The sequence below is a fragment of the Electrophorus electricus genome, chromosome 11, assembly GCF_041902795.1.
Source record: "Electrophorus electricus isolate QZ-2024a chromosome 11, ASM4190279v1, whole genome shotgun sequence".
Lineage (NCBI taxonomy): Eukaryota > Metazoa > Chordata > Actinopteri > Gymnotiformes > Gymnotidae > Electrophorus > Electrophorus electricus.
Window position 1 is genome coordinate 11746907 of NC_137507.1, and position 13874 is coordinate 11760780.

Below are 13874 nucleotides of genomic sequence, written 5' to 3' on the forward strand. Positions count from 1 at the left end.
TATGGTTGCGAAATGCTGACTGGTTATTGCTGACCAGTTGTTTGGCAATAAAATGGATTTGTGCATATGACGATTGGGGGAGGGGTCTGCCTATAATAGGTCTACCAGGAAGATGAACTTTTTTAAAGTTTAATTTTAAATATGTGGCTAAATAGGTGTTATTGAATTACTGAATTAATATATCCACAGCTATATTTCATGAACCCAGAAACCTGAACCCCTTACCTCATGGTCATAGATTACAAATTGGCCAGAGTGAGAAGTTAAGTTGCATTCAGTGTCTTAAATATTATACTAGTGGATGGGTTCAACAACAAAATAGATGCTAATGCTACAATGTCTATGAAGTTCAGGACAGTATCATCTGAGAAAATAAGGTACTATACTACTAACTTGAGACTAGGTTTCAAACATGTTTAGGGTTGCAGCTGTAGCCCATGGAATGTAGGATCATGTGAGGATGGACAAGAGGAGGGTATTTTGGCCTTGTGTCAAGAATATAGCAGCACTTCATTACAATTTTCTAACAAAGTGACATCTAATTTAAGGATGTGAAATTAGCTCGCTATCTTTATGGGGAGACTAGTAATAAACCAGATAACAAATGGAACATTATTTGTTTTAATCAAACATTCTACTTACATTTTGTACAATATGAATTCTTTATGAGCACAGGACAAAATGCACAGAAATGAAAGCCATTCCTAATTGTGTAATAATCCTTTATTAATTCCAAAGCTTTTACTCACAAGGCTGTTGTCTAGGCAGGTCAAGGTATCTATTGTGCATATTTATAGGATTCAGTAGTGAATTCAGTAGTGAATCAGTAGTGAATCAAACACTGATGACTTTGTTGTAGGCCTATATAGAGTAAGGTGTGCATCTTTATACAAACCAAAACCAGGACAAAACAGAATCTAAATGCTGGCTAACTGTGTATAAAACCATAATAATCTTATGAGCATGGTGCTAATATTACCATGGTCATGGGTTTGATTCCCAGGGAGCACATGCACCAAATACTGATAAATGAGCCCTTGCATCAAATAACATATCAGCCATTTCAAGCTCCCAAATTCAACATTATGTATGTATATAAAAGGGTTAATATTGTATTTCTATGATGCTTCTATGTTTAAAATGATTTTCAAAAATGTGTTCTGGAAAAAGGGTAAAGCAAGACATTGAACCATTTGTAATCTAAACACTGTTTGAGTTTCAAGAGGTCAAATGTCATTTCCTGAGCAAAAGCACTCTCATTCATGAGGTTTTCTCTGACTGAAGCTTTTCCTCTGTGTTTAACAGGTTATCATAGTCCAATCACAAGAGTAAATATACTGATTTATTTATTACTGATTTTTGCTAATTGATATTTCTGTATGTTCTAAATACAGGATGCCTTGCAATGTAACAAAACAAATTGTTAAACAGATGATATAATATAGTTAAATATTATTTTTAAACATACATTATTGTTGCTTTTTAGATTTGGTGATTCTTCAAAGCACACTGAGCACATGTCTATAATGTTTTAGATTGGTCAGTATTCTCACAGCACACATTATCACTACGCTGTAATACATCATGTGTCAGATGCTAAATAGAGGCCAGCCCATCTTTTATTAATGCTAAGCAGTGCAGTTGGAATGTGCAAGTAAAGAGAAAACATTTAGAATGGTCTACACCTAAACTGCCACTGTGTTCTCACCTCTACCACCATACTTGCTACACTATCAGGAGCCTGTCCACGATTGATATCATCATAATTTTCTGGTGTGTTTTCTGTCTCTATGTCACCTAAATCAAATAAAATGAGCTAGTTTAAGTCATCATCTCTTTAATTTTAGTGAAGTGATGAATTAAACAAACTTACATATCAGACCACTACAGGTGATGGCATCATAATACTGTCTTTTCTTCATTGACAGAATTTGCTGTAGCAGAAAGAAAAAAGTGAATTTCTTATAAGTTATCTTAAAAGAAATGTTGCATCCAAAGAGAATTCTTTATCAGAATAATCTCCAAAACTCCAAAGTTCTGCAAGGTGCAACGCCTGTCACCCATAGCACACTGTCCAAAATAATTTTTAAAAAAGTTGTAATGTTTATGACAATATAGCATTAACTGTGAAAATTCAACATTATTAATGAATACTGTTATTTCTATAATTTATAATATTTCTCTTTGAGATGTACTCCCTTACCTGAGAGAAGCTCTTCACCAACCTCCTCATTACAAGAATGCTGTACTTCAGAGCTGATACGTTCTGTCAGAGGTGAACAGAGTAAACATGAGACATGTTTGAAATATTAAATCATGAGCATCTACCTCCTATAGATAATAAATGAGCTTGGTAGGTGTGAGAGAAATACAATATTTGACCAGTTGACTGCAGTTTTACAGAGAATACAGAAACTTACATTAGTCCAGGGGCAATACTAGACCCTATTTAATGGGGCATGTGCCCCAGTATAATGTCTCCATGCCCCACTATAATCATGGCTATCATTAGGAAAGACATAATGCTTTATGTTTTAACCTAGATTGCTGAGAAAATCTACACCACATAAATTCACTACATATACTAAATTCACTACAGGAACTATATTTCCCATAATGACCCAGCATTTTTCCAAACACTTCAAAACCAAGCAGCTAACACTTTCAGTCAGAGCCAGTTTCTTTCAGCTTCTCTGTTCTGGTTAGCAGTAGAAACGGACCCATGATAGAATTAAACAGCAGGTCAGAAGTTAAGGTAATAAGGTGATAATACTGTATACACTTTAAGACTAGTCATATATAACCATTTAACCTACCAAAAACACATGTTGCATCCAAAGAGATGCTAAAGCAAAGGCACTGGTTATTTGAGCAAAAGGGGACACTGCTAACTAGATAACACAAGCTTGTTCAAGCTGATTCAGCTGAGTGGAAGAGTGAGAGAGTTGAGAGAGGTGAGAGAGTTGCGTGCAAATTCTGCCCATGGGAGCTATTTGTGCCAGTTAGTCTGTGAGGCACAATATTGATGGATGAACCTTCGTACTCCCTGGTTGACACATTTAACCTCACCATTAGACTGGGGATAATAACCTGACAAGAGGTTGACTGTTATGGCAAGCTTTCTTCAAAACTGCCTGCACACCTATGATGTAAATTGGGAACCAAGATTTCTTCTGGTAGGCCAAAGATACAATACACATAGGTAAATACAGCTTCAGTGGTTTCTAGAGCAGTAGGTAGGAGGGAAAAAGGAATGAGACAACACATCTTAGAAAATTTGTCAACCACTACCATTATGACATTGTACCCTTGCGAAGCAGGCAGGTCTGTGATGAAGTCCACTGCTATGTGGGTCCAGGGGAGATGTGATACAGGCAGGGGCTGTAATTCACCACTGGGGAGACAATAAGGGGTACATGACTGAGCACAAACAACATGTAATCACGCGTATTATCAGGAAGGGAAGGCCATCAAAACTTTCAGGACAGCATGCGTGTAGTTCATGTGCGTGTGATGCCTGAATGCCCATTACGCAGGGTCATGTGAACCCATTCCAGGAGTTCCTCTAAGAGAGGCAGGCACACACCTGGGGGGCTAGTTTGACAGCAAGAAGCTCCCGGTTAACAACATAATCATTTCTCTCTGTGGGTTGTAGTTTCCTTGAGTAGACTGTACAAACGTGGTAGAGTGTCTTGTCTCTGGGACAAGACAGATCCTATCCCCACTTCTGATGCATCTACCTCTACAATAAAGGGCAGAGAAGGGTCAGGCTGTTGAAGAACACGTGACGAAGTAAAGGCTTCTTCAATTTTTGGAAAGTCTGATTAGCAGCCATACCCAACTGAAGCCTCCTGCTGCCCTGTTTTTTGAGAATAAGAGTAAAGGGAGCAGAGATGGTACCAAACCCCTGTATGAACCTCCTATAAAATTTGGCAAACCCCAGGAATTCCTTGATAGTGGAGGGTTTAGGCCAATTCAAGATGGCAGATACATTATCCGTATCCAGGGAGATGCTGCCTGGCTTGATGGCAACCAAAACAATTGACAGATTCACATTGAACAATGCTTTGGTGTACAGGTGAAGCTGTCTCTGATATGTCAAGATGGCTGTAACGTGTTCCACATGTTCTGCTTCTGACAGAAAATATAAGAGGATCATCAATATAAACAATCAGGAACTTGCCTCCCTGTCCTGAAAGATTTCATCCATAAATGCCTGAAAAACAGAGGGGCTTTTGGCACGACTAGGTACTCATATAATGTCCACTTGATGTTATGAAGGCTGTGTTCCACTTGTCACCCTCACAAATGCATATGAGATTATAAGTGCTGTGCAGATCTAATTTAGTGAAGATTGTGGCTCCAAGCAGACATTCATGAGTTAGAGAAATGAAGGGAAGAGGGTAGGAGTACTTCATTCGGAGCCCAGTAGTCGATGCAGGGTCTTAATCCCTCTCCCTTAATCCCTCATAGCGCAGCTATGTCTCCGGACCTGCTACTGTTGACCGCCACAGCTGCACCTCCTGACCCTGCAGCACCGCTGAGCAGTGCAGTCCCATCTTTAGGCCTCCCGGACCAGCCGCTGAATGCCGCAGCCATGCCCTCGGGTCCGCCGCTGCTGAACTTCACGTCATCAGACCTTACTGTTCCTAGAATGGAGGAGGCCACTCCACAAGTCCCAGCGCCACATGCCAGGCCTGTCCCTGTGGTTTCTTCTCGAGACTCCCCTGTACCCCCAGTAGCTGCGACAGGTGTGCTCCCAAAGACATCTAGAACTCCCTCAGCCACACCTCGCAGCAAGCCAATGACCTTTAAGACCTCTCTGTCGGCCTCCCGGATCCCGACAGTTCCTGTGTCCACACCATTTGCCCTTCCTTTACCTCCACTGCCCCATGAGGCTTTTGCACCAGCCCCCATTACTGCCCCCTTGTCTGCTTCTGGGTCTTCAGTTCCTGTGTTGCCTGCTCCTGCTCCTGGTCTTGTCCTTGTCCCTGTTCAAGTGTCTATCCCTGTTTGTGTGAAGATTGTCCATCCTGTTACCTTGCCTTGTGGTATTGGTGTTCTCTTGCCTGTCCCAGTACCTGTACCCATGCCTGTCGTGTATTTTGGTCCTGTGCCCGTCTCTATCATAGTTCACATCATGTCCCCTGTTTTTGCTTCTACCCCTGCCCCAGTGCCTGTACCTGTGTCTGACACTGGTTGTTCTCCTCTCCTCTCTCTGCCTGTCTCTATGCCCATCTCCAATTCCGACCAGGTCTCCAGTCCCACTCCTTTTCCCCATCTAGCTCCTGTCCCCTGATCTGTCCCTACTCTGCTGCTTGTTCGTGGTTTAGCCCTGAGACCCATCCATACCCCTGGTCCTGTTGCATTCCCTGACTGCAGTCCTGCCCCGTCTCCTATGCCTGTTTGTAATCCTACCCCTGGCCCAGCTTCTGCTTCATTGTTTGCTCCCGTCTGTCTCATCATCCCTGGCTCCTCCTATTGGCCCTGTCTCTGGCTCGTACAGCCCTTTTGTTCCGGCTCTATGTCTTTCCTGATCTCCTGCCCCTGTTTCTGGGTCTTGTCCCTGCTCTGTGTCTTACCCGTTCCGCTTGTCTGTGTCTCGTCTTAGTCCTGTGTTTTGAGAATTTTTAATTTTTTTTGCGTGCCCCAGTGTTGTGAGCTTTGGTGTGGGGTTCTGTAACAATTGGACACCCTCCTGGCATCAATGTTTTATGGTTTCCCTGTCATCCCTGTTTTTCCTTTACTTCCGAGTTCCACTCCTTAGTTTCATTTTCACCACCCCTCATCTGTTCCTTAATTCCAGTCCGTGTTTTGGTTCTCCCTATCCCCCATGTTCACTTGAGTCTGTTTATTGCCTAATTGTCCTGGTTATTTGTACCCTATGTTTTGTTTTCGAGTTTGTCGGTTATTGTGGCAAGTTGCGTCCTTCCGTCAGGTTTGCCTTATGATCGTTTTACTGTTGTCGTCGTCATTGCTTTTCTGTGTTATTTTACCCTCAGTGTTACCCCTTTGCTTCTGTTTGCTTTACCCTTCGTGTTCGTGTTTCCTCATTTAATAAACCGCCTCCTGCATTTTGTGTTCTACCTCTTGCCTGTTCCTGGTGGGATCGTTACAATGTAATAGAAATGAAACCCATGCTATAAAAATGAAAATAAGTGATAGAAAAATCCCACCTTGATAAAAAAAAACAGATGAGATGAGAAACTGTGCAGAGAGCTAAAAGACAAAAGAGCTCAGAATAAAAAGGACAAAGCATGCAAAGAGATAAATGTTAAATGTAGTTCCTATGTTTGTCATTTTGTTTGACTAAAATGAAGTTGTCACAATCAATCCCCTCCATGTTTTCTATGTCTTGTGTTTTGTTCTGTTCCATAGTTTCGTTTTATTAGACATATTAATAACAAAAAACTCTGTGTCCTTTCACAGAGGCTTCTGAATGTTTAACTTAAACTAGCTGATTGGGGAATTAGGGGGAATGGGGAATGCCAAGTGTCTTGATCATTCCTGGGGTGTGGGGTGTAAGGGGCAAGAAACCCAGCGGCATCAATTCAGGAACTTCACTAGGGTCATGTACAGGGTCATCAGGAGTGGAATTATGGGGTTGTGGTGTACATTGGTGTTGTGAGGGTCGATGAGTGCATCAGAGATCATCCACAGTAATAGCTAGTTGGATGAGTTCAGACCGCATGGCCGATTCTCCTCAGCAAGTGAGTTCTTTTGGAGCTCTGAAGACAGTCCACGATGAAACATTGTTTTTAGTGCCATCTTGCTCCCTGCATATGTCTGTAACATACATACATACTAGGATTTCCTCCAATATTTTTCTTCCATATCACTCACCCTTTAGAGCTGAGATGGGAGTTTTTTCATTGGTGCCTCTGTGGTCGATCTCCTCATAGATTACCTCAGGCAGAGTTTTATATCTCCTCTTAGAGTTCACTGGCGTGAAGACAGAAACGTTGTTCCAGAAGATTGATGACAGACTGAAAGATTGATGATGTAAGAAGTCTGAAACTGTATTTTGATCTGGAATTGTGCCCTACCTCTCCTGAGCACTCTGTTCTGGTAAATCAGCACTAAGACCAGGAAGAGCAGCACTCCCAGGAGAACCACTGAAAGGAGCAAAGCAGCTGCTGGTGGAGTTTGTGGATGACTGGTTGTTATATTCTCTGACTTTCCAACTGGACAGGGAATTGCAGAAGAGAAACTGTATAACTCATGACAGTTTCATTTGAAAGTTTTAGAAAAATGAGGGAGAGGAATGAAAAGAGGACCTGAGATGGAGTTGGTGGTTACTTTGCTTGTAATCACAGGGGTCAGGGAGATGTCTAGAAATAGAGAACCAAATCAGGTAGGTGGACACAGAACTCACACACACATACAAAATCAAAGCCTAATAAACAAAGCCCTAAATAACTTGTCTCAAATTCAGATTGACCATAGCAATTACATATCTGCAAATATTATTAAAGTTATATTTCTTACCATTAATTATTTTTCTTACTATTATTATTGATGATTGCAATGATCATATTCATAATGATAATAAAGATTTAATGGAAAAATCTAGTATTTCTCATTGTTAAAAAGTAATATTCTGATTTACATTGTCACTGACCAAATGTGAGTTTGACCCTACTAACAAGCCAAAAATGCAAGTCATGAAAAATGAAGCTGCTGATAACATTTATATTTGCTCTTTTTTAAAATCAGATTTTTATAGTATGTAGCATGATGAATAAGGGGCGAGTGTGTGTATATTCAGGGCTGTACATTAGTTAGGAGGGAAAAATTTAATTACTAGGTTATCTCACTTCTTTACACCTCTTCCTCATGACTTATCTCCTCCTTTTGGGAACATGAAAAAGAGATGCAAGGATGAGATGTAAGGACAGAGGGTTCAGTAACAAAACCTTTGCCCAATGAGAGTCCATGATTACTGAAACACCAGTTTAAAGCAACATCACTTATTGATGATGTGCTACACAAGTGCTTCCCTCATCACCAGGTTCAATATCCAGAGATGCATAACAAGGTATAATTAGCGTACAAACTAAACAAACATCAGTCAAAACAATGCATTGTATTGCATTGCATGAATTGAAATTTTTTAGCTACCAAAACCCTGTCTCCGGTCTCCTCTGACCTGCACAGGTGACTCCAGCATCCTCTTTGTGGGAGCAGTCAGTGTGGTTCTTCAGTGAATAACTGCAGTCCCACAGGTGAATCTCATCTCCTCTACACTCCACTCTGTTCAGCCAGATCACCCCTTCACCTGCACCAAAATCAGCACTCCCATCAGCTCTCAGTGCCTTCCCACAGCCCAGCTGTCTGCAGACCACCTCAGCATCCCTGATGTCCCACTGATCATCACAGATGGAGCCCCATGCAGCGTTATGGTAAACCTCCAGCCTCCCAGAGCAGCTTCCTGCTGGTCCCTTCAGTCTGAGAGGCGTGTTTCACATGTTTTTGTAAATGTTGCTGTTCTCCTGTGAGTATAGCAAGATTAATTATGATTGTTCATTTGACACTCCAGAGGATTTAATTATGAAATTAGATCATTTAGATCATTGTTACATTTATTTCAACATCTGGCATAGATATCTGCAATAATCTTAACATACACTTTCAGACCAAAGAATGTATATGAAGGGAGAATCTGCCTACCTGAACAGGTAATGTGAGCCACCTCCTTGTCATTATCACACTTGTTTTTCCCCCAGGGATCAGATGGGCAGTGCCACAGAGTGGAGTCATGTTTCCTATATTTCACCGGATCCAGCCAGTTAGGAGATGATTCCAATCTTGCTCTGGATGTGGACTCACTGCCTGTTCTTCCACAGATCAGCTCTCGACACACCAAACTTACTGTTTCTTCATTCATCCCATTCACACACACATTCCCCCAGATTCCCCCATTGTAGAACACTTCCAGATTCCCTTCACACCCCTCAGTGAGTCTGATCTCTTTAAACTCTGGTGAGAGAAAATATGCAGACAACAACTGTTTTGTCAACCTTTATATGATTCTTAAATGTTCCTACATGAGAGCTCACTCTACCCACAGTATAAATAGACAGTTGCCATCAGTGTCTGTTAATTACTGTTATTTATGTTTCTTTAAACCCATATGAAACTTAGCTTTCTTAACATAATAAAACTTAAATAGCTAAAAGCAAATTAAAAAGAGTATCATTCTTGTATGCTTAATGTCATAGACTTTTACATTTGACACTTGCCTTTGAACTGTGCAACTGTGTTACATTTAATGTTATCACTATACACTTTAAAGAATAAAGACAAGTAAATCAAATTCAAGAACAGCTGCAGTCAGCACACTTCACCAGAACACATGACCTCTACATCCTCCTTGTGTCTGCAGTCATGCTTTCCCCAGACTGACACCTGCAGTTCCACAGGGACATCTCGTTCCCCTCACACTGCACCTCATTCAGCCATATGGGCCCAGTTCCAGGACCAAACCAGGCTGGTACATGGGCACTGAGGGCCACTCCACACTGCAGCTGCCTGCACACCACCTGGGCATCCTCAATATCCCATGGGTCATCGCACACTGTCCCCCACGATCCACTGAGTAAAACCTCCAGCCTTCCTGCACAGTCTCCCCACACACACACACACACACACACACACACACACACACACACACACACACACACACACACACACACACGCACAAAGTGTGTATACACACACAGTCACACCTTAATTGTCCAGAACAGGTCAGACAGTTTAAACTCTGGTTTTGATTTACATAGAATTGTTCCACCAAAATAAAAACACCAGGTTATTATTTTTGTTAATGTGACATAAAAGTCATGAATCCTCACACAACTGGTGTACATTTTAGAGTAGATTAGGCAAGCATGTTATTAATTTTATTAAGAATGACCAGTTTTTAGGTTAATGTAACACATACCAGAGCAGGTGATTGACAGCTGTTCCATGGAGCTGCAGGAGAGGTTGAGGAGGTTTGCAGTGCTGCAGTTCCCCAGATGAGCTTCACTCCCAGAACAATTGAAACCCCTCACACACATGTGGCTGTGTTGATCAGGACTGGAAGAAGAGGAGCTGGAGGAGTTCAGCACAGAGCCACAGCCCAGCTGTCTGCACACCACATAGACTTCAGATACATTTCGGGAGTCCAGGAGAACTCTCCTCCAGCCCAGGCTGAAATAAACCTCCATCTGCCCCTCACACTCACTCCCTCCAGACACCCGCACTCGGCCCTCATGAAAGGCCTGTGAGGAAACTGAAACAGAAACATGCATAAAAACATGGGTATATAGCTATATACTTATGTGTATATATATTTTTGAGAATGCAGTAGATATAATCTAATGTTTACTTTTACAGAATAGCAGAGGAGGCATTTTCCCATAAAATGTATTTTTAAGTAATGTGGTGTTAAAATGCTCACCGCTGCAGATGACTCCAGCATCCTGTTTATGAGAGCATGCTGCTCGACTCCATGATGAGATGGGACATTCTGACAGGTGTTTCTCGTTCCCATGAAAATCAAACACATCGGCCCAGATGTGGCCACTCCCCTCCCCAAACCAGTCCACCCCCAACACAGCCACAGCACTCCCACACTTCAGTTGTCCACAGAGGACACTGGCAGCTCTCATATCCCAGTTACCACCACAAACTGAGCCTCAGTCACTGAGGTACTGGAACTACACTCGACCAGAACAGGAGTCCCAGCCATTCAACAGACATGCAGCTGTGTAACCTGTAAAACACAGAAATGATTACAGATATGTAAACAGAACAAGCACTATTGTTGTCATAGTATCTCATAGTTACAATAGTTCACTGGCAACAAAGATAAAGATTAATATATAACCTGAACATATTAGTCCCACATCACGGTAATGGGAGCAGTTCTGTTTGACTAAAGATGTTGGACAGAGAGAAATCTCAGATTCGTTGCCTCTACACTGAAGCTCCTCTGTCCACACCTGGCCCTCCTCTCTGCTAAAAGCAGCTGCTCCCATCACCTTAACAGGAATCCCACAGCCCAGCTCTCTACACACAACTTCTGCATCCTGCTGGTCAAAGTCAACATCACACACTGTGGTCCAGGTCTTCCCATGAATCACCTCGACTCTCCCAGTGCATTGAGGACCACCAACCTGCCTCACTCCTAAAATATTAATATGGGGACTAGAGACCATGGAACATATTCTAGTGACAGAGAAAATACTTACTTTATTGATTTTCTAATATTGCACTAGTTAATGCATGGTTCTTCATTAATGGCAGCAAATAAGAAATATATTATTATAAAATAGATTTTGTCGGTGGTCTAATAAGTGACAAAGGATAATTTAATTTCGTTTACAAATGCTGAAGAAAGAAAGCACAGCTGTTCTATCTAAAAAAGGAACTGCACAAGAATTGTTAAAAACTGATCTATCATAGCATGTCACATTCATATGTTCATGGCCATAGAAGCTTCTAATGATAATGATGCCATGCTTTCCTTTTATTAAACAAATATAAAATTGAGATGCACAAAATTTGTAATGTCATAACAAAGTCTGAAAGTTAGCAAATATGCAGAAATGCCAGTTGGGGTGAATATATCCATTCTAAAGATTAGTATAATTTACCTGAGCAGATAACTCTTGCATGATGATAGTCACTAACCTAGCCAACTGAACCACAGTTCTTCAGCATAGACTCTGATCCACTACAGGCCACTTCATTCATCCAGATTGGTCCTGATCCTGGTCCAAAGTGAGCATTACCCAGTACATCTACAGCCTCCCCACAGCCCAGCTCTCTACACATACATTGTTTACCCGGCTTAATGTTGTGCCTTTTGGTTTGTCTTTATCGTTATGGAAAATAAATACAATGCTCAACCGCACTCGCATCTCACTCACTCCCTGCCTCCATCACTTTCATTTTAACTAGTCATATTTTTGTCTTAATAGGGCCTTCCTGTAAATGAACAGCTACTTCAATGATCTTGCTCCCTGTAAGCCTTTTAAATAAATACATAAATAACAAACAGATTTCAGGAAGTATATGAAGTGAAAGGTGTGTTGCAATTAAACAAAAAAATTTCAAGTGTACCATTGACAAAGACTCATTAAATTTGAGAATGAGAATTGACACATTTTATCTGAGCAGATCATTCCATCATCTTTATTTTGATTACATCCTTCACACAGTCTCTGCATTTCATCACCTCTACAGACCCTTTGAGTCAGCCAGATCGGTCCTGATCCTGGTCCAAATGTACCCTGTGCATCTACAGCCTCCCCACAGCCCAGCTGTCTACACAACACTGCAGCATCTCTCATATCCCAGTCATCATTGTACACTGATCCCCACTGTCCTCTATGAAGAGCCTCCACTCTCCCAGCACAGCGACTACCACCATCCACCAGCCTTGCACTATCTGCCCACCATAAAGAGGGAGGGAGAGAGAAACAATGAGAAAAAAATAGAAGACCACATTAACTGCTCAGGAATTAGAAATAGCTGTTTGGCTGCAGACAGCTGTTTATTCTGTCTTTTCTTTTATGTTTATGTTACGCTGAGGAAGCAGAGCAGGATGCAGGTACGAGTTGTGGAACACAAAACACGTTTATTAACACACACAATAACGACTACGTGACTCGCAGGCTAACAGGGTTCAAACATCGATAACATTCACACTTAAACACAACACTTATATACATGCACGCTAACGATACACAACGAAGAGCACGTGTGAAACATGGTGTGCGCGGCCATATGGACGAACTCACACCCTCACACACACAGACACAGGGAGACGTTTGGGAGGAGGGGCCGTACCACGACAGAGCCCCTCCCCAACGGTGCGACTTCTGGCGCTCCAGCCTATCGGGCTACGGCCCTGAAACCAATGCCAAATGGCGAGACCGGAGGACCGAGCGACCCGACACATGCCAGCGCGAGCAGGACAGAGGGGAGGAAGACAGGGACCAGGATGACAACAGACACAGGGAAGTACACACTGATGGGCACAGGTACAGACACAAAGGGGGGCAAAGCAACTGGCACAGTAATAGGTACTTTGATCGGGACAGGTATATGAACCGGACTACATAAAGAACTATTAAACAGTCCGGGGAAATGTAGCAGGAGCCCCAGCCAGTCCTCCTATCGTTGGCTGCGTCGGAGACCGCCCCGGCTGGACGTATCCTCCTTTGCTGGCTTGTGTGGTGGTGGCTGCTCCGGCTTTGGCGCACGCGTATCCGGAGACGTACCAGCTGATTTGTCCATCTCAGGGGCGGGCACTGGTGACACTGCCTTCTTGCCTTTACGAGGCTTAGGCATTTGAGCTCTGGGGTTGCAAGCCTTCATGGAGGGAGTGTCCTCATCGGATGACTTGGGTGGTACCTTGGGCGTCGGAGGTCCTTCACTCTCAGAATCCACCGACGCGGTGTCCATCACCGAGGGAGAATCCCTATGGAGTTATATTTTAGTTTGAGCGTTCCCCTCCCCCAGCGTATTATTGTATCCATGCTGTTGTACCTTTATGTAATATTTCAGTTTCCGTTTCTTAGTGGCCCATCATACAACCAAGGTGTAAAAACCTGACCATCATTGCTGTTACCTTATAAGCTCATAGCAGCACAGCACTCACTACCATAGCATGATTATTGCAGTCTCATTGTCCGCAGTGGTCCTGTGGTCACAGACTAAGCAGTGGCAAAAGGATTAAAACAATATCTATCTATATATAACAGCTAAGGTGTTTACACCACCAGAGGGCGACGTAGAGTCTTTGCAGCATTCCACCCCCACTACCTACTTTATATGGAATCCTATTGGAAATGGGCTCAAGACACACAGAAGGCTGCAGC

The 13874-nt window shown here is 42.5% G+C and overlaps 1 pseudogene; it reads right to left on the minus strand.

Annotated features, from left to right (window-relative positions):
• Window positions 1-1593: 1593 nt before the first annotated feature.
• LOC118241709 (scavenger receptor cysteine-rich type 1 protein M130-like) lies at window positions 1594-13874 on the minus strand (annotated as a pseudogene).